Below are 25,983 nucleotides of genomic sequence, written 5' to 3' on the forward strand. Positions count from 1 at the left end.
ATTTTTCTCTCCTCAGTTCCTGTTTCTCCTAAAAACATCCCATTAAGAACGTGCCAGTTGTAGAGCCACACGTTTTTATAGCTCTGCACGTGGAAGCAGTGGATTCACGTTCAGTTATTACCTCTGCAGAAGCATAAGTAAGGCTAAAACCCCCAAAGCCAACATGAAATAAGAACCTTGCCTTCCCTTTCTGGCACACGAACCCATTGCTTGTCCTGTGACGCCCTGTCCATGGCGCAGAGGCCACCCACTTGTGTTTTCCCCTGTCATGCCATACAGGCACTTCCCACAAATTAGCACCAACCTGAGGATTATTCTCTGAAGAGCCAAACGTATGCAACGTAAGGTGAGAAACCTTTTTAAACAGTAATGGGAAAAAAGGTGTTAATTGTTTTCTTTACCTAGGTGTTTCTGTGGTAGAAAGCTCTGCCCAGTTCTGCAAAACCTGAAGAGCTATGGGACATCTGACAACAGGTACGCAAACAGCTAATAATATTTAAACAACTTTATAAACTAACCAGGGATGTGTGTCCTTAATTCTGAAACACTGTTTAAAAGAGTTTTCACATTGAAAACTCTTCATTGAGACATGAGTCATATTAAGCAGCTTTGTGGTGGATGTGGTATCTCCTCTTTCATGTAATCTCTTCCTCTGAAAGCTTTGATTGAAAATGAAGCCACATTCAGCGTTTTGTGGTTGAGCCTGGGAGCTTCCTTCAGTAAACTCACTCCTAAATTAATTGCTGCTGGAGCTCATCATCCCTAATAAAATTTCCAGGATGTTTCCCTTATTATCTTCATCTGCCAAGTTACTTTCATCTTTTCGACATGACACCCATTAAACGGTGTAAAAGAGAAGTACAAGCATCATTACTTAAAACAGAGAAGACACACACACTGCTCTTACTGTCCACAGGTCTGCTTTTGCACTTGCCAAAACATAAAGGACATTTCATCACAACTTTTAAGATACTCTTGTCCACAGTCTACCACCTTCAAGGGTATGCCAAGGATTCTTCTACATTCACAGTTTTAGGATGTTTCTACCAAATGTGTACAACAAAGTAAGAGATCTCTGCCAGTCCTACATGTAGACAAGCAGCAAATTAATAGTTGTGGTCTAGCCTGGGCCCTCAGTTCCCCTTAGCTGTGAATTGTCTTAGGCAGAGGGCATGCTACAGAAACAAATGGAATCATAATTCTTGCTCAAAGTATTTGGCTGCCAGATAGGCAGGTGGGGATTGTAAATTAAGACATTTCTGAGCAGGGGAGGACTCCAGTCTGTGGTAATTCTTAAATGAACACAGCTGCAAACCATGCATACTCCCTTGTTACCACTGTTCCTATCTGAATTGCAAGAAAAAATACAATACAAAAAATAGTCTTACCCTTAATAAGCTAGGTTCCAGTTATGCAGGAATGCAAGGACACATTTCAAACACCTAAGGATGAAAGGAGAAAAAGGTAAGTTAGTTTTGAGTTGTTTCCCTTCTGAAATTAAATACAAAGTCTCTTAGATGGTTTCAGAACATCTGAAAAAAGTTCACAAAAATGAAAAAAAACCACCCACCCTTATTTTTTTGTATATGCTTTTATGAAAATATTATTGAAAAGATTCCTTGTGCAGTAAATATAAAGCTTGATGTATCATGCAGGTCTCTAAAAGTTTTAAAACAAATCCAAAGAAACTGTTTCAGTAGGCTTACGCTTCCTGCACACAGGTGCAATACACTTCATTTTTCAGCTTCTTAGAAGCTTTTAGATGATGTTGGGGGAAAATACCCCTTCAGTCAATAACTCATCACAAACATATGCCAGTATAAAACACACAAAAGATACTTTTATAGAAATGACTCACCTCAATATAAGTTCATAAAAAGATAAAGACACATCCACTCTTCACTGTGGTGATGGCAACTACTTATAAAGGGTTTTGATCTAATTTTACATCATTTCCATGTTTTGTGATGGTATCAAACCAAGACTGCAGAGAGCTACTGAAGGCTGATACCACAGTAAGTGAAAGGGGAATGAGAACCATTCTGCTCTTCTGACTGCCATTACTGTTAATGTGATCAGTACCTTGACAGATGCTAAGAATCATTTTGCTGATTGACTTTTCTTCAAACCCGAGGCTGTGGGCAATCAAAGCAAATACGAACATCTGGCTAAGCTTTTGATTGCCATGCTCACTGATACAGTGAACCCAAATAAGCAACAATTAGTCAGTACAGCTTGTGTCAAAAGACCCATCAAGTTAATTCAAATTAAGTCAGGATAAATTAAATCCAATTGGCATTCATGCATATTTGTATGCTTCGTTTAAATAAGCTGCTTCAGCTCTACATTATCCTTTATTTACAAGGAAAACACATGCAAAGTTTTGTGATTTAAGTAAATATTTTCAAAAGCTTTTTGACTTCTTAAAGCCAAACTTCTGGGAAAATTCTATGTCCTTTGGAAGGGCATTTCCAGACTCATAAACATAAAAATGTGTTGGCTTTCTCAGGTTCTTATTTCTCATTTGCTAATAATTTTCACAAATTTGGAAAAGTTATTCAAAAGCATTTTGTCACTAACAATTTCAATAATACCTGACTAGCAATTGGGTAAACTTAATAGCTAAGATGGTGGTCAAAATAACTGCCAGGCTTTAATAAGAAAGGGAAGTCCTAGAAGTGAAGATTAACTTCCTCATGTTTTCACTTGACTCTGAGTGAAGAACCCTGGGAATGTTGAGGGGGTTTTTTCACCAAAAAAACCTAACATTCTTGTTTGGATTCTCTTTATTGTAACAGTACATACAGTTGCAGGAGAAGCTGAGATTGTTTAAAACTAATCAAAGGCAAAAGACAAAGCTGAAGTTGTGTACTTGAATTTTTAAAAAAGAGAAATTTAGAAAAAGAAAGTCAACTGGATATTTTTAATTCTACCTCCTTGCAGTTAATACATCTTAGCCTTTGCTTGGCAGATAAAGATACCATTGTTTCCAAGTTAACCTTTTAAAAATTTATTTGTAGCTTGGGGGTGGAAATCTGGTCTTGCTAGGAAAATAATGAGAGACTATCTGGCTGAGGTGCTCTCGGCATTCAACTAAATAGAGGAGAAATTTACTGTAATCTCTCTCACCTAAATTTCAGCTCAATCTGACCTGATTCTAAAATCCTATTACAAAATCCCAGGAATTGTTCTACAACACATTCAGATGCGTTCACCTAAAGGCTAATGCAAACAGTGTTTCTCACACAACATCACGGGAAACGGGTCGCGCACACAGCCCCAGCTGCAGCATTGCTTGTGGAACTGGTACCTCGCTGTGCCTGTGGCTCTGAGTTCCCAGTGTGATCACAGCCAGGGAGTTTCGGAGCTGTGCTGGGAATATTTAAAGTGCAGATACAACAGAAGAAGGACCATGTCAGAGGAGAAGATCAGGTGAGTCTGTCCATGATAATGGGACTTGATACGCTGTGTTATCAGCTGCCACAGGTGCAATGAGGGTCCACTTTGTTTCGGAGCCAAGAAATAGGTTTTTGCTATTCATTGACACTCCTGTGAGTATTAAGAATGCAACACCCTTAAGAACAGTCAGATCAATTAATTAAAAACCCCTTACTGTGCTGCCTTCATAAATCAAGGATTAGCTGTTGATCCATAATGTCAAACAGCCTTTTAGCAGCTATTTTCTTCAAGTTCTTTCCTTTAAAATACTAACTCCTCTTACACATCCATCTTCTGATTCAGAGGTTAAGAGTTCTGCTATTAGCATTACCTTTAGAAACAGATTTGATGAAAATCCCTTTGATGGTCTAATGATATGGTCCAGTTGCTGTCAGATGCACAGGCCCTTTACAAATGCTACTCAAAAATCAATACCAATCCTTCAATGCCTTCAAAGGATGTGGAGTCAGGGCCATAATAATAGTGATTTTCTCCAGCAAATAACTGTTCATGATCACTCCGCAGTGGCCAGGAAGCCCAAATTCCCCTCAATAACTTTCAAAAAGGACACATGCTGGGAAATGTAAAATCATCCTTAGCAAACAGGCCAGTAGCTGCACTTCCTGACTAGTCAAGTACCCACTTATTTACTCCATTGCTTGCTCATTATTGGCCTCAGATTCTGGAGAAGAAAGTCTGCTAAAAAAAGTAAGTTCCAAAATAGTAGGTCAGCATTTCAGACATGTTCGGCACACAAAGGAATACTATGCACCACAGGAGAATCTGCTGGCAGCTCCTCACTTTGCCCATTTTATTTAGGGATTTGAAAATAGACTGAGAATAAATTTTCAAAGACTGGTAGTAGGGGAAAAAATAATTCCAAATTATAAACAGCAAAGCAGTACTTGTAGTTATGGTCTCTGATATTTATTCTCTGGGTAAAGCAGCCTGCTTGGAATCAGTAGCAGGAAGAGGAGAATATTTAATAAACTTTGATAGTGTGGCAATTACTTTATCAATAAGACATGTAATGTTACATGGACCATTTTTTTAATGCATTTGCAGTAGCATGTGATGAATAAACACAACAAAAATATCAACATGCACTTGCAATTTTTTTCAAAGCTTACTATTATTTTTGCTGTAACACAAACCAGTACTGATTTCAGAAATGAGACCTCCTACTTTCAATATACATCAGTGAGAAAAACAATCTCAGTGTAAATGGCAGTCTTCCATTTATTGACATGTATGCAAACCCTTCATTAAATTGTATGTCCCTATCTAGCTACTATTGATTTTCTTTTGCATCAATTTATCAATAAGTTGCAGTATAGAAGGTATTAGCCATGAAATACAGATGTTCATTACTTGTGATTAAAAGTAACAAGAATTTCATATGAACATTTCCACACTGGTAGCTGAAAATTTTGTATTAGGCTTATGTAAATAAGCTTCAATAAGAATTAGAACACAACTCTACAGAAATGGTGAATGTGTTGTTCAAAAATTGTTGCTACAATAAATTAGTTTATGCTATGAGTTATCATCTGTCAGAGAACTAAACTTGTTAAAGTTTTCAGAGATTCTGATTTTCTGATTAGCATTGTGATTGATTTTACAGCCAAAAAAATGCACATTTTTATTATTCTTTCTAAGGAAATTTCATCTATGTGAGCTTACTTTTCTCATTTTTATGGAGAGCTTGGAAAGGGAGTATGCGATACCCCAAAATACATGGCAGGGGGTGGGGTGGGTGGGTGGGCAGTTGGAATCTGAAGCAATTAACTATAGAGAAGATCGGAAATAAACATGGATGAAGTCCAAAATCTCAGGTCTGAAAAGGCTGGTGAGACTCCACTTTGGGGCATAGCTGGAGCATAGAGGAGATTTTTGTCGCCTCTAGCAGGTCCATTTTGGCATGCAGGGGCCTTTCTCCTCTTCTGCTGTCCACACATGTAGTCTGTTTTCCTGCCTGTATAGTGAAGTGGACGTACAAGGGTGTGAGCAAAGGGTGTTAATGCAGATATTGTTAAGAAGGAAGGCAGAGGTTCTCTAAATACCTTCTTGACAGCAGTTTGCAAGGTAGGAGTTTATATCATTGTATTGCAGGCCTATGCTGAGAAAATGGACAGAGAATTGCCTGCTTGCGTGCTTCTCTGCATTTAATGAGAGATTTTCCTTATCCTAGGACACACTGCCAGCGTGAGTGCCGACGCAGTATGTGCTACAGCAGTGAAAGCCTTGTGGGGGTGGGGACATGAGCTCTTTTCCTACTGCCTCTGTGAAGTTTGTTGTCCATGTTGTGCAGCACAGTGACAACTGCTGTGAAGTACTCATTGGCCTCAAGCTTGTCATGCTTGTTTGTTATTCACAGTCTGACCAGAGTGTTCACTCATTAGTACGGGCTGGATCTGTGGCCGTTGTTCTGTCAACATGTCAGATCCAGCTGTAATCTACTAGGACTAACACTGCATATATATTTTTGTCTCTCTGCAATGGAAGCTAATGTCAAATTTTCAATTACTTCAATATATTTCAATTATTTCAATAATTTTTGTAAAGCTTTGCTTGGACCATATTTATCCTTTGTAGATGCAGGATGTTGCTGTCAAGTCTTTGACAGTAAGAACAGAGAACAGATCAATTAAAAGGCATTCTCAGGGCTAGAATTTTTAATCCATGTGTGTGGGTTGTATGTGCATGTTCAGGTTTTCTCTGTAATGCTGGTTGCATATTGGCATTATTAACTTGCAGCAAGTTCCCCATTTTCAAAATACTTGTGTCTATTAGCTAGCGATGCTCTCTTTCCTCTGAGGTTTGAATATCCACCAGCAGAGGATATTTATTTTAGTCTCAGTGAATGCTATCTAACCACAGCAAGTACGGCTTAAACTTGGTGTTATTGTGTATAATATCCAGAGATTTCATTTCCCTGAAACAATTGGAAACCAATTGAAATTACTTCAGCATTTCCTTATAGGAAGTGTTCCTAATCTTGTTACAGTTCTTATTGTTCTGTTCTGGATCCTCTTTAAGTAGTCCACATCTCTTTTTTAAAAATAATGTGGTGCCAGAATTAGCTAGCTGAGACCTCACCTGTACTGAACAGAGGGGAAAAGTTATTTCATAGGCTTTATATGTCAGTCTCTTTCTTGCAGCAGCCTCACATTCTAACCTCACATTCAGTCTGTGACTCATTATAAGCTCCAACCCTTTTCTACCCTGCTGATGCATGGATGGTGAGACCATCTATATTGCACGTTTAATTTCTTTTTCCACAAGTAGGACTTTTGCACTTATTGCTGAGCTCTGTCTTACAGCTTTCAGACCAAATACACCCCTCTATCTAGTTGATTCTGAACTCCAGGTGCTTTCTGTCTCACTTCTCCCAACTCAGTGCCACACACAGTAAATGTGGCTTTAAGCAGTATTCTCTTTAACAACGTGGGAGATGGCACTAGGAATTTGCCTAGAAAATCTAAGTCTCAGCTTCCCTTTACCTCAGCATTGTATCCCTTGGAGAATGAACCACTGACAGCTGTTTCAGATAGGACATTTCAGCCACTGTGCACCCACTTAACAGCATTTTCCTGGAGTCCAAGTTTCTATGGTTTGCATATGAGAAAGTCATAGTGAACAGTATCAAAAGCCTCAGCACAGTCAAGATGTAACAGGCATTGTTTTGACTACCCACTGGGGTACCTGCTCCATCACAGTAACAGATTGGCTAGCCTCGTCAAAAGGAAGTGATGTAAAGCCAATGTTGCCTGTTCCTTGCTATCTTATTATCTTCGGCACGCTGATAATATATCAAAACCAACCAAACAAAATGGTTCTTTCCACTTTTGGTCTGCTTTTCTCTTGTAAAATAAAATCAATAACCAGTCTTTCATAATTAACCTTTACGAAGAATGATTTAAAAATGCACCGAATGCATGAGCCTACTCCCCATTCCTCTCTTTATCCATTCAGCATCAGATTTATACTTTCTGTTTTCCTCTTTCCTTTTGAATCGAGTGATAAAAAATATAAAAATCTTATTGTCTTAAGTTCTAAACAAATCAGTAGCAATTAACCTTGTGACCTAATATTTCCAGAGTCTGTTGCCACAAGTGTATGCCATTCCTCTCTGCTGCTTCTCCAATGTGCTTCTACTTTTTATACAATGTCTATTTTCAGACCAAGCAAGAGTTCCTTGTTTGGTACTATTGATCCATTAGTGCACTTCTCTTTCAGTAATGTGCTTTACCATTGCATAAAACATGGCACACACTTCAGACCAATAAAGTCGTATGACTGCTAGTAACAGCCAACACAAATTCTAGTGATGTGTATCCACTTCGTTGGGATTCACTATTATAGCACTGCTAGAAGGTAACGTTTGTGACTGAATGAAAAAGAATTCATGTTACATCTTCAATGCCGTTTGGTTCAAATGATTGACATTCCCAGAATCTGAATAATGTTCCCTGTTCACTGCTAAATTGACAGGAATTTCCAGTCATGGTTACAAGGGTCTTACAACTTCTAATATTTGCAGTTTATACACAATACAAGAAGCCATTTTAAATTAATATCAAGTACCGTCAATATGCCACAGAAAGTTGCCCACTGTACGTCCTATAGTCTTGTTGCCTCAAATTATTTCCCAGTCCTCAAAGATACACAAAAGGAGTGGTTTTCACTATCTATGTTTGCTGAAAGATTGGGCTTTTATTAGTCTGCTCCATGGTTGAATCAATGCTTGCCCAACACGTACAATTCACTGTCAGAAATAAAAGTAACAATGAAGTCCTGTATCGCCACAGAATTATTGGAAAATGGGTGTCCCAACTTTTATAAGAAATAAAAGTATTGGGATACAGAACAGACATCCTTGCTGCATTTATGCTTCACCTTATCAAGACTTCTGAGTAAAAATATTAGAAAAAATTGTCCATACACTTACATAGATCTACTCCCAGTGGTGTCACTTGCTAGAAGACACAACAAAGTAATGACATAATAGAAAAAATATCTTTGGAAATATAAATCCAGTGATGGTTTTGTGTGTTAGCAATGGAAATACAAAATAAAGATCAGAGAACTCCCAGCTGGTTTTTAATGCTGCCTTGGATTTAAAGTACTTCTATTTCAACCATCTCTCAAGTATTAAAGTTTATTTCCTACTAGCATTCCTTCCAAATTAACTGTATTAGCAAGTTTAAAGAAACCAAAAAGCTTTGTCCAGACATGCTATACCCCCACGTTGAACTGTACTGCTCCATTAATCACGATAAAATCATTATCAATATTTTTTCCTTGTGCAGAGTATAGTTTTTGTATGAAAGTCATTGCAACTGGAAGTATATTGTGCCATCTAGCAGCCGACAGTTCAAGTTGTGTAATGCATAAAGATTAGACTAAAGAAAATCCTACTGTGATTTCACAGCCAGTTACATTGATAACAGTTCTCTGAACTGGCCACTCTCTTTGTGACATCTGTTCTCACAGGACATTCTGGTAGCTTCGGATTTGTTGGGTTTTTTTATTTCAGAGTACTTAAGGAACAAATGTTATGCCCAAATATATTCTCTGCAATAAGCATATGTTCATGAAATAAATTAGACTCAGTACGTACCCAGGAGTAAAACTGGGTTTTACAAGCATGACTTCTGCCACAGCTATCAGACTCAGGGAACACTTTACCATGCAGATCTTAGTGATATGGTAATAATATGATACCTTAAGCAAGCTGTTGGCTGAATCAGTCAAGTCCACCTCGGCTGTATGTTAGTGAAGTCATTTTATCCTCATAAGCTGATTTCAGTCCACTAAGACAGCCTTTTTGCTTTGCAGTGTGTATAGTCATTACATTTCTCTCCATTCATTTGTCTTCATTCAAAGCAGCACTCAACCACCTCAGTGCTTATTACTGTTAACAAGAATGTGGTCTGCCTTAATACAGTGTCAGATGAAATCAGGAAGAGTCATAGGGATGACAGCAAGAGAAACTGGATCAGTGTGCTTGACGTTATCACGTAGATTAGAAATATAAATGAGGGATGAAATGCAATTTAAGTGAACGGTGATGGAAAACAAATGTGCCATTGCAGACAAACAATTTCTGAAGTAGCTGCATAGGAATACTCCTTCACTTGTAATTCTTATTATGGGATTGAAAATCAGAAAAAATCAGAATTGCTAAGGAAATCAGGAAATAGCAGATATTTTCACTAAAAGTGGTTCTATTATAATGAAATCCTTATCTTTCACTGTCAAGACAAGCATTATAAAACAAACTGGGTTATCTGCATCAGCTTCCTAAAAGCTTGTGTATTAAAGCTGTCCATTTGGCAGACAAACAGGCCTAAAAGGTTTCTAGCTCATTTTAACACCTGTTTTTCTCATTGATGCTGGCACTGATGTTCAGTGATTATTGTAGGAGTTGATCATATTTACAAAACCTTGCTACTTTTCCTCTTTAGAAACCACATCTGAATCACTTTTGAATATCTAGCAGATGTTCAAGATAGTTCTTGGAAAGATGCAACAGAGTCTTTAAATACAAGGCTATTTGAAGCACCTCTACAATCTCTAGCTACTGTCCCTACAAAAGAAAACTCCTTGAAGATACTGTCTCGTATAAGTACCAGCTGCTGACTTTCTCCTCTGAGTCAATTCATGTTGATCATTGAAGAGTCAGGATCCTAGACTAGACTAATCCTATCTAGCATTACAAAGTCCATATGTTAAATTTGTGCTTTTGACATTACAGTCGTCTTTTACTACCAATCCTTGACTTCCAACTATTGGTAATAGAAGGAATGTAACTACTGAGGCCTAACAGTATGAACGGGAGAGGATAGTTTTGCCTTTTACAGCACTGAGTTTAGTAAGTGTAAAAATGCACACTCAAGGAAATATGTTAACTTGACTGAATATTCCTCACTTCACTAAGGAATCGGTATTTGCCAGCATTTCAGGTTTGCTCCTCAGCTCTTGTATACAATGAATTCATGGGGTCTATGCTTAGATAATAAGGTTAATGCTCTTTTGGAAGCGAAGTGGTTTGTCACTGTGCAGCAGCAGATGGGCTTAAGGAATCCAAGGACCTGCTGAGAACAGATAGGATGCAGGTGTGTTTTAGAAAGACTTCACCATTTTCTCTGAAATACATTTAAGAGTTAAAATGTCGGCAGGATAAGAAACAGCTTCATTAAGTATGGATGCCTAGATGCACTCCTTTCCTTTCTGTACGCCTTACTCTACTTCTGCATTAGCCATAGAGGAGTTAGATGCTCAAAGTGAATTTCATGAGAACATGCATGAGCAGCAGGTAGGCTAGAAGAAATTACTTATCTCTCACTAGCATAGAAGTCATATGTCTGTATATGGAGATGATCGCAGATACTGAGCTGAGAGTAACAAGTGTGATGCTACCCAAACTTAGAATGCCTCAGTCAGTCATCTGGGTCAAATCCCAACCAGTTCCCAACCAGCAAGAGAGGGCAGTCCTTGCTACAACAACTACAAATTGTGATTTTGTGAGCAAGCAGTATTGTCCCGTGGATTATATATTTGTGTCCTTGTATGGTAACTAAAGTCTTGTAGTCTATGTTTCTGATGCTAACAGACCCTCTTTCATAAATTTTTATATGGCCAGCTTTGGAACCAGCTGTCTCTTCGGAGAGCTTCTCAGCTCTCTTCCCTGCCTGCCCCTCCACACCCCTTTTCCAGAAATATATTCCCAAGTATTCATATTTGCTGTTTTGAGCCCAAACTGGGACTACATACACCAAATCTAATCTAATCTGTTTTTTCCTACGTATATCTATATGTACCTGCCCTTTTAGATTCCCTGACCAATGAATGCTACTGACGGCTCACCCCAGTACTGGCACTGGAGCTACATCTCCTGAGTATCTTGGCTTGTTCGGCTCTCTGAGGAGAGAGGAAATTCATCAACCTGACATCCCACTACCCTTGTAATCCCACCAAATCAGGAATGTGTCCATGCAGGACAGTATGCTATGGTTCTGACATCATTTACACTTAAGGCAAAAGTGGGGCTGGCTCTGATAACTAATGGTGCAAGAACACTAATGTATAAAACTTTGTTTCAATTTAAAAAATACCAACCACCTCATTTGTTTTAAAACCTCAACCAGGATTATAATCAGAAACTTGAATACCCTTTCTGTTCTTCCCCAATTAGATTAAGGACATATGACTGACCTTCAGATCAGCCCTCAGCTTGACAGACTAGATCAATGTATTATCCAGGCCTGTATTTCTCATTCTGTTTCAACAGTCAAATAGAATTTGTTTGTTATGATAAACAAGAACTTGCCAGTAACAGAAAATAAGATTCATGCAGCTAGCTTGCAATGTACCTGTTCTCGAAATTCTCTTTGTTTTTTAAAGAACTGCCAGTTTCCAAACTCCTTGCATGAATATCACCTTCATTTCTCAAAGGTACTCTACCGTATTCACAATGAAGTAGAATGAAGTAACACTTATTATTAGATGGGGAGCTGATTTCTTTTAATATATGTCACTCAATCATGTAAATAGTTACTAGGATTTTACAGCCTTCACATACTGAAACCAACTGTTTACAGCTTTTCCTGGAAGACACAGAGTTGACATTACTTACAGATTGGCCATTGTGTTCTCTGTGTGGGAAGATCATAGGAGATCTCAGATCATAGGGGGTCTCAGCTTCAACAAAAGTGTAAACCAGACAAATTTCTGGACACAGACTCTATAACTGAACAGCAAAACAAGCACCCAAGTGGTTTGCCACCACTTGGTGAAGCCTATTTTGGTTCTAATGATATTTTAAAAAAGAGTCTTGACTGGAAGTTTCTCCTGATTTGTTTTTATAGATATAAATGACTGAGAAAATGTAAAAAAAAAATTCTTTTAAACTACATGTTCAGATGGTCAGGATTCCAACAAATGAAATTATTTTAAATCCAGAGTACCTTCCAAAGACGTAAATGTCATTGAAATTACCTTGTTGTGAAGACAGGTAAAGAGTTCTTTTCTAAAATCATTTGTATGCCTTAATTGACTTGCATTCATTGTCATGAAATAAGTCAGCCAAGTACATTCCTTTGTTGAAGTACATAAGTAAGTTTTGGGAAAAAGCACACACTGTGAGGAGGTGTCCTTAGGCCACCAGTAGTTAGTTCCTGTAAGAATACTGTACCCATGAGATGCAGTTAGGATTAGTTAATGTACTGTACTTTGATGATGTAAAAAGATTTCAAAGAGCTAATTGGTACTAGATTTTCCACCAGACTGGCATTTCTGTATTACCATTTCAACTATTTCACTCTTCATATGAAGTGATAAATAGACATTCAGACCAAATTGTAAGTTATTTTTGACAACTGTTTATTTATTGCATCTATTACTTGAAAACACAAAACACAAATTTTTACTATGAATGTCCCTTGCATGTAAGGAAAGAAAAACTTGTTTTCCATTTAGAAAGGAGCCTGAAATCTGTTCATTTTCCTTTTTTCCACTTGTTTACTCCCTAACAGAGTTTGTGGTCTGTATAAAAGAACAGGATTCTTAGAAGTAACTTATTTTCCTTCCCTGATTATACTGCAAGATTCAGTGAAAGAGGAAAAAAAAGCACAATGGGATTTTGTCAGCTTTTTGGTAACAGCAATAGAACTGAAATGTAAGCAGCAAGAAGCTTTTTTTTTTCCCTCCAAAAGCTCAAGGTCAATATGAAAGTGACAATTGAAAAACAAGCTGAAGGAGAGTAACAGCTACCAGAAAAAAACTTTTTATCAAGGTAGGTAATGCCACACAGGAACAGATTCCTCAGCAAGAACACCTTGGAGGTATTCAAGGCAGCAAAACCAGGCCAGGGCTGGCTGGACCAAGTTCTAGTAATGGTACCACCTCAAGCAGGGGCCTGGAGTTGGTAACTCCCAGAAGTCCCTTCCAAGCAGTAGATCTGTGAATGGTGACCTCCTACTGCAATTACTGAAATTACCCAAGAATCATCCAAGAAAACAGATTATAGGGTCTTAGTAAAAAAGTTAAAAAGGTAAACCTCCCAAATCTAGAAATAAACCCAACTACTGAAATGCTAATGCAAAAAACCGAGATTAAAATAAAGAAACTTATTCAATACTCAAAGCTACATTATAATTCCAGTATTTCTATTGAATTGCGCATGCTAAATATAAGCAGTGACCCACACCCTTTTTTTCCTTGCAAGTCACCTTAACAGAAATCAGATACATTTACTTTATCACAGCAAAAGTCTGTGCACAGATTAAGTATTTAATAAAAGGTACTCACATCAACTGTCATCTGCATTTTGAAAATAATCCTGTAATTTTATATCAGAGGATTCCATTAAGGGTAGGTATTATTACTTTAACATACTTTTCTCCATTTGACATTTTCATCCCAGAATTTCACCCTCAAGTCTTTAAGCTATAACAAGAAATTTTATTTCCCCTGTTCCAGCACCCTTTATATTAGGACATTCCACTCAACTCTCTAAGATGACAGGATTTGTAACTGGTTGGATAGGCTGCCTGTTCTGCAGGTAAAAATTTAAAATACTAAATTCTTCCCTAATACTTGAGTCAGCGCACTCACAACAGGCCAAGAAGTGGATACTTCACTCTTTCAGCATGAGTGCACACAATGTAGACAAACTAAAGAGAGAATCCAGCATGAAACTCAGCTTTTCTCCCTCATAAGCACATGTGCAACCAGCTTATAAACATATTCTACTTCTTTAATGAATACATCCATCATAAGCCCACTACAGTTTCAGCTACAGCAATTCCAAGGGGCTTAGTTTCAGTGTGGGAGGAAGAATCGGCTCAGACTGGAGATTTATGGTTCATCTTGTGTACTGGCCAATATCAAAGGCATCACATATGCAGCAATAATCCTGTTCTTGCACAGGGATTTTCCCATGGTTTTGGGACAGGAACCTCAAAAAGAATGATGTTTGAATCATGGTGATTTCACTATGAAACAAGGAAATGGGACCTACGTTAACCAGACTCAGAATTCAGCAACTATATCAATTCCCTACATGAAACAAGTGACCATCTGCCCCACTTTTTCATAAACGATACTAACATCTTATTACTGTGCCTCCCTATTTCCTCCCCTTTAGATTTAAATCATTCTCTTCATATACCACTATCCACATATTTTTAATTTATGTCTTCCAAATTACTGCTTGGCTGCTCATCTCATCAACATATGGTAGCTCTGCTGGCTGGTGGCACAGACCTCCTACCTGGGGACCAATTACATACCATCTTGTGGCTGGCACAGTTACTTGCATGTCTTAAAGGCAATTACAAAATACCACCACCTCAGAATATCCTCATCAATGAAAAAGTTTTATCCAGATCTACTTAACACACTTGATCTTAAATTTGTTCACTCTGTAGTGGGTCATAATTTCAAAAGTTAAAATAAAGCTCGATGGTAAAACTGGCATTATCCTTCCAATCCTCCCATTCTGATCTTGAAGCTTCCATAAGATCTGGAAATTTCTCTTATATTCAAAAGTAGAGATTTGTGAGATAAAGAAATTATTAAATACCGGTTTCCTCCAAAAAGAAGAGGAAAGGTACATTTCTGCTCTTATTTTATTTGGAATAGTAGATTCCCTTTTTCAGATGCCCAGTGAGAAAAGTGCACAGAATGAGTGTGCTCCTCCTGAGAATGACATCTAAGGATGTTTCTAAGCTTAGAGGATCCTTCTTGCTGAAGTTTGAGTCTCTAGTGATCATCTCACAGATGTTCAATAATTATGCTTTTTTTTTTTTTGTATAAAAGCGTAAATTCCTTCATGTACATAAGCCAAGAAACAATGCAGAGCTGCTCATCTGAGCTTTTCTAATTGTTCTTATACCAGCAGCTTAGGAATTCTTGCAGATGGGTTTGTCATAATACTTTGTTGGCATTTTTTTTATATTAATTGCCTCTTCAAGCTAAGCAAACCAAGAAAAATAAAGCTGTGGTGAATACAGATACAATGTTAATTAACAGACACTCTAAATGTGAATGTTTTAGTAAGAATTAAAAAAAAAAAATAGTGTATTGACATGTCAGGAACTACTTTGAAAATCAAGTTTCATTTCCCTGAAAATGTGACTCTCTGCATTAGAATATATTGGGCTGAAATTTGCCAGGCAGCAAATTAAAGGTAAGGGATTCATGTGTGCGCCTATGCATTACCACTCCAGTGATGATGTTTACCTCAGCTGCTCTTTGGGTAGACTGCAGAATTTGGACTTTATAATAACTTTATAATGTTACGAGTAATTTCTAGGCTCTAAAATATATCAATACAAAGTATTAGCATCAGTCTTCTGGGAGAGATTTCCTGATCAGGCAGGCCAAGTTACCATTTAAAGACATGGCAGTTTCTACACTGCTGTCTGTCTTACATCAGTGAGCAAAACAAAGGAAGCAGTACCAGCAATGGATAAATTTTGCTATGTTCTACTACTCTGAGGAATGCCAAACCATCTGTATATAACAACTGGTTAGAGAAGCTCACATGAGCGCCTCTGCGGAAAAAAACAGTTAATAAAATCAAAAGATAAATGAAAACAATGGGTTCCACTACAGTATTGTCTCTGGGATGATCTGATATTGTTGTCCTCGAGTAACTAGCACTGCTAATATGTAATGTTTCAAGTAATCCTGTCTGAGAGGTGAGGTCTGGAGATAGAGAGATTTTATTAATCCTCCCCTAGAATTGATTTTACTATGCTAATATTAGTTCTTTTTCTCCATCTTGTGCTTCCCTTAGGGTCACGCTGTGCCTAAAACAATTATCGCCTAAAAAGGAAGCAATAATAGAGATTATTTGCTTCGTTTGTCTTCATCTAGTTAATTACTTCAGCCTGCACTTGCTTTCCCCTGTCCTTTTTCAATTTCCTGGACAAAGTGAATGAATTGTTATTGCCAGAGCAGAAGGGAGAAAGAGAAAAAGGAGGGGTGTTGAGAGAGAAGGAGAGAGAGTTTGGTTTTCTGTATGTCTTAACTTCTGCTTTGCATTTGGATAGTTATGGTGCTAAAAAATCCTCATTAATAAATAAAAGCAACTTTCTAACTCTGTATTTCCTTTGGTCCCAAAGAAAATCAAAAGGTCATGCAAATGTAAAGTAAAATGCAATTAATTATCAAGCTCTGGGGAACATTTCACCAAAGCAATTGATTTCACTTCACTACTGCAGCCACCTCTCATTGGAAACATATCAGCTGTTTAACAGCCCACTCATAAAACAAGAAAACAAATTACCTCAACATTTCCTAGGGAATAAGCTTTCAGTCTTCCACTAGAAGACAGGTCAAAAATTACTGGGTTTCTTTTTTTTTTTTTTTTTTTTTAATTTCAATTCAAATGATGTCTAGTAAACCTACAAGAAATCTATTATAAAAATAAAGGAATACAGCTGAAGATTTCATACACTAGAATGTATGGCTTAAGTTTTAGTAAATATATAATAGGATCTTTAATGACTGCAGGTAACAAGGATTTGGAGTTGTCACATCAAGCTGCATTTCTACTTAACAGCATGCTAGGAAATAAATTTCAGTAAGGTACAGGACTCGACTCACATGTGCAGGGCTTCCATCAGTGAAGACATTCTATCCAAGTGTGATCCCAGTACAAGTATGTGCAGGGCTTTGAGGAATCTGATAATTTATCTTGACACAATCAGTTCTGAGCTTGACAAGGGGCACTTCTTACCTAAGAAGGGAACGAGACACTGTCTAAAATAACATATCCAAAATAACGAGTTCATTTTCTAGTCTTGCCACATGCAAAGCTTTGAGTTTTTCTTTGCTCCATTTTTCTACGTGTTGAACAGGACAGTGATTCCTTTTCTCTGTCCCTCCCTTCTCTTGGGCTAGGGCCACATCTTACTTTACTATGTGTCTAAAGAGACAAAATTCTCTGTTGATTTTGATGCTCTTCAGACACTTCACATACCAGTAATTAAAAAATAATTTTAGTTTCTTTCCAAAAGTGCTGAAAAATGTGGAATTACCATTACCACTCAGGAAGTGACTCAGCAGTGTCCTCCTACTGTGTCACTGGTTTTGGAAAGTTCTATAACATTATACAGAAACAGAATAATTAAACTTTCATTTTTACCACTTATTCCCTCTTTTTAGTATGATTCTATATGTGGAACATCTGTCTTGTATTCCCATGATCAGATATTTAAACTTAGCTTTAAAAGTTAACTTTTCTAAGAAACAATAATGCCAGGGACTAAAATCTTTGTCATGATACATGGGTTCTGGCAGGCAAATCCAGCAAGATGAATTCATTCAAGCAAACATAGTACATAGAGGCACATAAAAAAGCATAATACACCCAGCTGGACAATACAGGAGCCCCAAGCACTGAGTAGCAGCTGCCATTCTGATTGGAGTGCTCATTAAAAGCTGCCAGCTTTCACGTAGTAAGCCAGAAATGCCTGCCTCTAGGAACATAATAGGTCAGAAATTGCCAAGTTTTAAGGACACAAAGCACAGACCACTTGCAGTACCTTAAAGTTCCTATAATTCAAGCAAATCTGTTCTGGATGGTATTTCTGAATGGTATTTCACCTGAAGTCTCTTAGCCCATGGGCCCTCCTGACCTCTCTTGCTGCTTGCGTGGAGACAGCTCTAATAGTGTGCATGTGTGAAACAGAATTTCCCTTACTTGTAACCAGTCAGAATAAAAAAAGGGTTATAAATATTAAAATAGATTCCCAGATCCAAATGTCTCAGGACAGATAGATACATGATGGCACACAAGTCTGTCTAGAAGGGCACAAGGACTGCAGAGGTGACAGTGCTTCCCCGAATAAGAATTGTCACTGGCCTTTGAAACGACACCCTGAGGTTTTATTTCTTCCCCTTCAAATCAGGACTGCTCTCAAATCAACACTGTTTTAAAGAGTACAATTTTAAATGTTATTTAATCTTTATCTGATATATATTAGCATGTATAAACAAAGAAATGCCTTCAATAAGGAAAAGGTGCCTAGCACAGCTAGTGTAATCTGAGATAACATTTGAAAGTGTGAGCATCTTTAAGAAAGGCCACCATTTTTTCAGTTACTGTGATGCAGCTGTGTTTCAAATGGCAATTTTTGAAGGATTTCTTTTTTTTTTCCCCCACCCAACCCTGCAATACACTACCTGGTATTTAATCATCTTCAGAAATGAAAAAAATTTCATCCACATTCTTGAAAACTCAAAAAATGATACTGATGTGTAGGTTAGATACCTTGTGATTAAAGAAGCAATTTAGCATTCATGACTGATTTTTTTTACTTTTCTGATGATAGCACATTTTCATATAGAGGCTGATGCCTTGTAAATACATAGGACATACCCGAGCACTTAAAAAATGAAAATACAGTGGTCTATGTTATTAGTAGAAATCTTAATCTATTAAAAAGTATGACAAAGTACTGACAGAGTTACTGAAAGACATTTGGCAGCATTGATTATGTCTGAAAATAATTTTAGCTACCATCTTATTTTAGACAGTCACAGGAGTCCAACTGACTTTGATCTAAGAAGCTGTTATCAGAGAGATCTGAAAGCTCGATAAAATACAGGGAAATAAATTTTTGAAACCAGGCCAAATGTCATCTTGAATACTTGGAACACACAACAGAATAATTGATTGGCATAAGGGAACTAGAAAAGTTAAATTATCTTAATTCCTGTAGATACGATTGGACTTTTTTATTTGTTCTGTCACCCAGTTTGCACACCTGAATATTCTGCTCACTGTAGTGTTATAGAGTTCTTTCCAATTAACAGATAAAGCAGGCTCAGCATCTCCACTTTTGGAATATCACTTTTCCTCATTTACAGACGTTGTATTTACAAAATAATTGCTTCATTATGATGCTGTACCTTCCCATTATTCCTCAACTCATGTAGTATTTTCCCCATGTAAGAGGTTGCCTGGAACCCTGTATGTATTTAAGATACAGATTACAAAGAAATATTCAAAAGCACAGAAATATCCTTAGGTCCAAGTTGCTTTCAAAAATGGAATGATATATTTCCAAGAAAAAAGCAGCAGCTAGGTGCCACCTTTCAAAAGAAAATGAAACGTTGCTAAATTTCCATTTTTGCTGTTACACATCTCTACCTCCCAGCATCATTTACATTTAATATATTTTACCGTTCTATGACTCTATGATTATATTCAAGTGTTTAACTTCTGCTGGAAGTCAATAGACTCATCAAAAAAGATTACATCTGTTTTATAGAAAATACCTCTGAATAAGAAATCCAAAAGGCTTAAATCACTTCTGGGATGAAGAGACAAAATTGTTGTTTCGTGTTTTCTCCATGGCTATTTCCTAATTGTTGATGCTGTGGTGCCAATGTCTCTAAGTCATTTACATACCTTTGAAAATGTAACCTGAGATCTCCTGTTCGTTGCTCAGCTCCAAATAATTCTTTGTGTTCTCATGTAACATTTTCTATATTCTATTACCTTCAATTCAACTACTACTAAACAAGTTTACAAAACGTACAGTTGCTTTAAATTACTGGATTTCTCTTTTTCCTTCATACTCCCTCAAAGAATGTTTTGAAGGGTGTACTTACATATAACATTTTGCAATTTCTTAGGATTATTGAGTTTCAAAATTGATCAGATTTCAATTACCAATAGTGGTCTTGCAGGATCTCAGTAATTACCACAATGCTCACAGGGAACTTACTAAATCTGTAGTGGTTTCCCCTTTTATATAAAAACTTTACTCCTTTTGCAAAAAAAAAAAAAAAAAAATATCTTGCTAGATTGTTTTAAGAGGACAACATTCATGCCTAAAGCTACTTATGGATGATAAGAGTAGTACTGTTTGCTTATGTTATTTTTCCATATTTGAAGTTAATTCAATATTCTGCCTTACCCTGCTACGTACTAAATACCTCACAGCTTTTAGGTGCTTCATTTTATCATTTTTAACAGTTCTCATGTTCCTTTCTAGCTACATAAGATTTAATTTTTATCCTTATTTTCATTGAAATAAGTGTGATTTCTTTCTCTATCATAATCACCTCTACCATCCCACAGTAAACAGCAAGTAGCTCTAATCAATCTTTCTGTCCATTATTTATTCCTTCAAAGGCTGTCTTTTAAAAGTTCAATATTTTTCTTGCTATATATTTTATAATACACTCATGTAATTTTCATATCTAATGATACCATTGTCACAAGGTACCAGATGTTCAGTACTTTTTAACTATCCTACCTAGGGCTTATGTCTCAGAACTAATTGAGATAATCTTTGAGATAATCTTTGATCTGGGTATTTTATTCCAACACTTGGAGTACACAATACTACATTACCTCAAGTTATGCTCATGAAATATTTAGTAATTGCTGTAATTGCTCATAGGAACAGAAATTTTAATGTTTGACCCCCAGAAAGAAGTCTGCAATAGCTGCTTTTCCCATACATTCCTCAACCTGCTGTAGTCCATAGGACTACTCAAGTGCTTAATGCTATGCGTGTTGAAGAACTGCCTTCTTAAAACAGGGAAAACAAGTTTTTGTCAGGTAGGAAAAATATATATACAAGAAAACATATTACTTAACAGTCCTGAGTGACATCTTTTAAATTTTGATTCTTCTCTCCTAGCATCTTACAGCTTTCAGTAGAAATTACAGAATTTGTGAACTGAAATTCCAGCGATGGAATAACCTGTTGTCCAAAAAGATATTTCTTAAAAAAAAAATAAAAAATAAGTTGAGAAATATTTTTTTAAAAATTAATTTTAGTTTTTCTTCCAAAAATTAGTTCTCAAAATAGTGGACATTTGTACCCAGCATGTTGCTTATGACCTGATTTGCTAAGCCCATGCTGCCCTTGTCACACTACAGAAAGCCTTCTCTCCCGAAAGTATTGATATCTGTCTTGATAGCCTGGGAAAAAGATGCTTAACAAGACCCAAATAGATTCTACAGCTCACAGGTCATTAAGACCAAAATCTCTCACAGTGATCACTTCCTCTTCCAAGAGTTGCAGTGAATTTGAGAATAGCACTCCACAGCAGTGTTAACGTTATGGATTAAAAGTTTGAAGCAGACTTAAGACTTAAAAGCAGATTCAGCAGTGCTATTTTTACATTGCCAAGTAAGCATAAAACTCTGTTTTAACTTCTGAGAAAAAGCAGTAGAGAGAAGAGCTTATTTTCAATGGAAAAGAGAACGTCTGTCTCTGGAGACATTGCTTCTTCATCTAAAGCCATCCCGAATACAGTGTGTGCCAATCAGTTCAGTTCCACTGAGTGCTAAAAAGAAGATGAATAAGCAGGTTTATATTACAAACTGGTACTGAACCTAGGAGCTTGGAAACCTGGCTTCCCTTCCTTGCCAAGCTCTCTCTAACCTCAGGTATCTGTGAGCTGATTTACTAGTCCCTAGGTTTTATCTTGCCTTCTATTATTGTTTTGAATGGCATTAATACAGGAGTGCACACAGTGGAAGCTTCCAAGAAAACTTCTGAAATATTTAGATAGTAATAATAATAAATTTTTCATTATTTGCTTTAATGCTTGACCCCCTGCAAGCAAAACATACCTTTGTTTTCTGCCAGAATGTTATGTCAACTATGAACTCAGTTGTCTGTGACATACGGACTTACCCTAGAGTTTGTTTCGATGATTATATTTTCTATGCAACTTTTTTAATAGGACATAATATAATAATAATTTCAATTTAAACTATAGTTAGAACAGTTGAAGGGACTGTATTTTACTGATACCAAAAAGGGTGGGATGGAAAGCATTTTAAGAGGGCAGACTTAAATTTTCGAAGCAGTTTCAAGGAAATAAGATTAGGAGAAACCATGTGACCAAGATGCAAGAGAAAGCAGCTGCTTAGGTAACGGTAAACATGGGAGACAGTGAATCACAAGCTGAAAGTAAGCCAACAATGACAAGCTCCTAAAAAAGGTGTGGAAGGGTCACTATTTAAAAGGTGTGTGTAAAGAAGGAATTTAGCTGTCTTACAGTCTGTAATGTAATTATTCCTATGTACTTCCTTTTGTGGTAAGGTCTCAGCTAGCCCATAGTATCCTTACTAAGAAAGACATGAACAAGAGTAGGCAAGAGCACGGCTCCCAGAGCATAGCAAGCTTACAAAGTCACAGAAATTAGCTGTGCAACAGCAACACAAAAAAGCCCAGAGTGTCTGCTAATACAGTGATATGATGGTGATGTGGCATATTGCATGGTGCTCAATATAGGCAAGATAGGTGCTTGACAGAGTCCTTGCAGAGACCCTACAGATCCAAGACTCCAAACCCTGAAATGCAAAGAAGGAGGGAAATCTGGAGACCACCCTCAAAAGAGCAGAGGATGGAAAATGCAGGCAAAATGATGATCAGTCTGGTTTTCCATTGGAACAGCCCAAGAAAAAAAAATCAGTTTAGTTTCAGCAGACAAAATATAAGTTAGATATTAGAAAAAACTTTGCAACTTTGAAAATAAGCACTAAAAAAAACTATCAGAAGCAGCTGTGGAATCCCTTCACTAATAGGTTCTGATAATAGGAGCTCTTGTTCCAGCCTCAATACAAGGAAATGAAGCGGATGATCCCAGAAGGTCACTTCCCAATCAAACAGATCTACAAAGCAGTTCTGTGAACTACTTATGTTTGAAAAGAAGCCTGTGTTAAATGCTGACTGTTAGTGTGAATTCAGTGATTGAATAAAATCTGTGAGGAAGCTATACTCTTGAAAAACTGGCAGCCAGGGCTTAATGGCCAGAAGTTGTGAAGTTCCTAATCAGAAGCCAGAAACATGTTTGCAAGAATCCAGGTCAATAGTAAAAGATTACTCAGAAGTAAAAGTTTTAGAATAACTAGCATAGAAAACATTTTTTTTAATATTTCTTAAAAAAAATCACCTATTCAAATTGCTTTCAGTATAAATAAAATAGTCCTGGCCATGAACCACTCTCTTTTTGTTGGATTACTGTATAAATAAAGTTTCAGCCAATTACTTAGAAAGACCTATCTGTTGCTTAATTTTGGTTCTATACATAAACAAGGTTCAATGTTGCATTCCCCAGGAAAATTAACTCGGTCTTTAGCATAAACAGCTCCAGTAGAATATAAATGAAATCAAAGTTTTTAAGACATGTGCTTTCTGATTGCTTTCTTACAGGCTACTGTGTGGACCATTCATCTTAATGACACTAGATATGACTATATTTCTCATATATCTATGTTTCTACAGTTTTCAAGGTGATTGTCCTCATTTTCTTAGACTGACACTAGTTTTAAAAGGGCAATTTATTTGATCTGAAAAAATTGTTTCACTTAGAGCCCATCTTTTGGCTATGAAAGATGAGTATAGGCCTGAATTCAGTGATCTTCATATGCTATAGCTTTTTAATTTAAAAAAATTAGACGGCAGCTAATTTCCAAAATAAAGTATCAATAACTAGATTTTTTCCATGATTTCAGGATTGTAGATTTCTAACATTATGCTAAACATTCAGTTCTCTGATTAGATTTATTGCTGGTGTCAGAGATGGCATCAACTATCACTTAGAAATATATTTTGTAGGATGCTATCATAGCTGTCTGAATTCTTTCAGGCATTGTTCTTGAAGATGTCTTTTGCTACAACATGCTTAAAATATAATAATTATTTTATTTTCTCAGATATTTGATATGAGGTTGTTTCTCAAGTGTTAAGCATCTGTCCTGACAACACTGTACTTCTGTCTGTGTCTGTGGATGTTGTCTACCTAGACTTCAGTAAAACCTTTGACATTGTTCCCCACAGCATTCTCCTGAAGCAGCTGGCTGCTTATGGTTGGGACAGGCGTAGCCTTTGCTGGGTAAAAAACTGGCTGGCTGGCTAAAAACGCGTGGTGGTGAATGGTATTACTTCCAGTTGGTGGCTGGTCACAAGTAGTGTTCCACAGGGTTCAGTACTGGGGCCAGTTCTCTTTAATAGATCTTAAATGGATATTATCAATGACCTGGACAAGAAGATTGAGTACATTCTCAGTAAATTAGCACATAACACCAAGCTAGGTGGGAGTGTTGATCTGCTGGAGGGCAGGAAGGCTCTGCAGGGGGATCTGGACAGGCCGGATCAGTGGGCCAAGGCCAATTGTATGAGGTTCCACACGGCTAAGTGTCAGGTCCTGCACTTTGGTCACAACAGTCCCACAGAACACTAAAGGCTTGGGGAAGACTGGCTGGAAAGCTGCCCAGTGGAAAAGGACCTGGAGGTGTTGGTTAATAGCCAGCTGAATGTGAGCCAGGAGTGTGCCCAGGTGGCCAAGAAGGTAAATAGTATGCTGGCTCATGTCAGGAATAGTATGGCCAGCAGGACAAGGGAAGTGATTGTCCCTCTGTACTTAGCATTGCTGAGGCCACACCTTGACTACTGTGTTCAGTTTTGGGCCCCTCATGACAAGAAAACACAGAGGTGCTGGAGAGCATCTAAAGAAGGGCAACAAAGCTGGTGAAGGGTCTGGAGGAGCTGCTCCTCTTTGGAGGAGCAGCTGAGGGATCTGGGGTCGTCTAGCCTGGGGAAAAGGAGGCTCAGGGGAGAATTTACTGCTCCCTACAACTACCTGAAAGGAGGTTGTAGTGAGGTGGGTGTTGATCTCTTCTCCCAAGTAACAAGCTATAGGACAAGAAAAAATGGCCTCCAGTTGCACCAGGGGAGGTTTAGACTGAATATTAGGAAAAAATTCTTCATGGAAAGGTTTGTTAAGCATTGGAACAGGCTGCCCAGGGAAGCCGTGGAGTCACCATCCCTGGAGGTATTTAAAAGACGTGTAGATGTGGCAGTTAGGGAGATGGTTTAGTGGTGGACTTGGCAGTGCTAGGTTAATGGTTGGACCTGATGATTTTAAAGGTCTTTTCCAACCTAAATTATTCTACGATTTTATCTGTTGTTGGTGTTTCTAAATAGCTTAGCTTCTATTTAACATCCTTGAAGCCTATTTGTCAGGTGGTATAAACTGACATGGCTTCATTGAAACCAGTGTGCTTTGCAAGTCTACAAGCTGGAGATCTAATCCTTCATTGTCCGAGTGACCTCTTAGTATAATTTTACACCTGTTCGGTGCTTCTGAATCATTATTTGACATGTGTTCAGTCAGAGACTCTCACAATTCAATGTCTTCCATCCTTTCTAATAGCTATAGCTTCATGACAGTTCCTCAAAATTTGATCCCAAATTACTCAAACATGCACAAAACTACCACTTGTGTTTACATTTTAGAATCTGCATGCCAAGTTCCACCCTGATTTTATACTTCTTCGCTTTACTGCGGATACCTGAGACCTAACTCTGCTGTAGTTTGTATTAATATGGATGATCCCACCAGATCATTCACTTACAGATTCTTAACAGCTTAAACAGCTATTGCCATGGTTTCTAGTCTTGCAACGTGAACTATTCTGCTATCCTCATCTTTACACTACACAATTGTGATTTTAGGTATTTATATCTCATGGAATGGATTATTCACATTCAA

General features: G+C 37.5%; 1 long non-coding RNA gene across 1 annotated transcript in view; it reads left to right on the forward strand.

Moving 5' to 3' along the window:
• Nucleotides 1-25,983, forward strand: part of LOC121095937 — a 148,650-nt gene that overhangs the window by 341 nt on the left and 122,326 nt on the right. Inside the window, exon 2 of the long non-coding RNA XR_005830264.1 lies at nucleotides 406-474. This is a non-coding gene — a long non-coding RNA (uncharacterized LOC121095937). The remainder of the gene's footprint in view (nucleotides 1-405; nucleotides 475-25,983) is intronic.

This window comes from Falco naumanni, chromosome 11 (assembly GCF_017639655.2).
Source record: "Falco naumanni isolate bFalNau1 chromosome 11, bFalNau1.pat, whole genome shotgun sequence".
NCBI lineage: Eukaryota > Metazoa > Chordata > Aves > Falconiformes > Falconidae > Falco > Falco naumanni.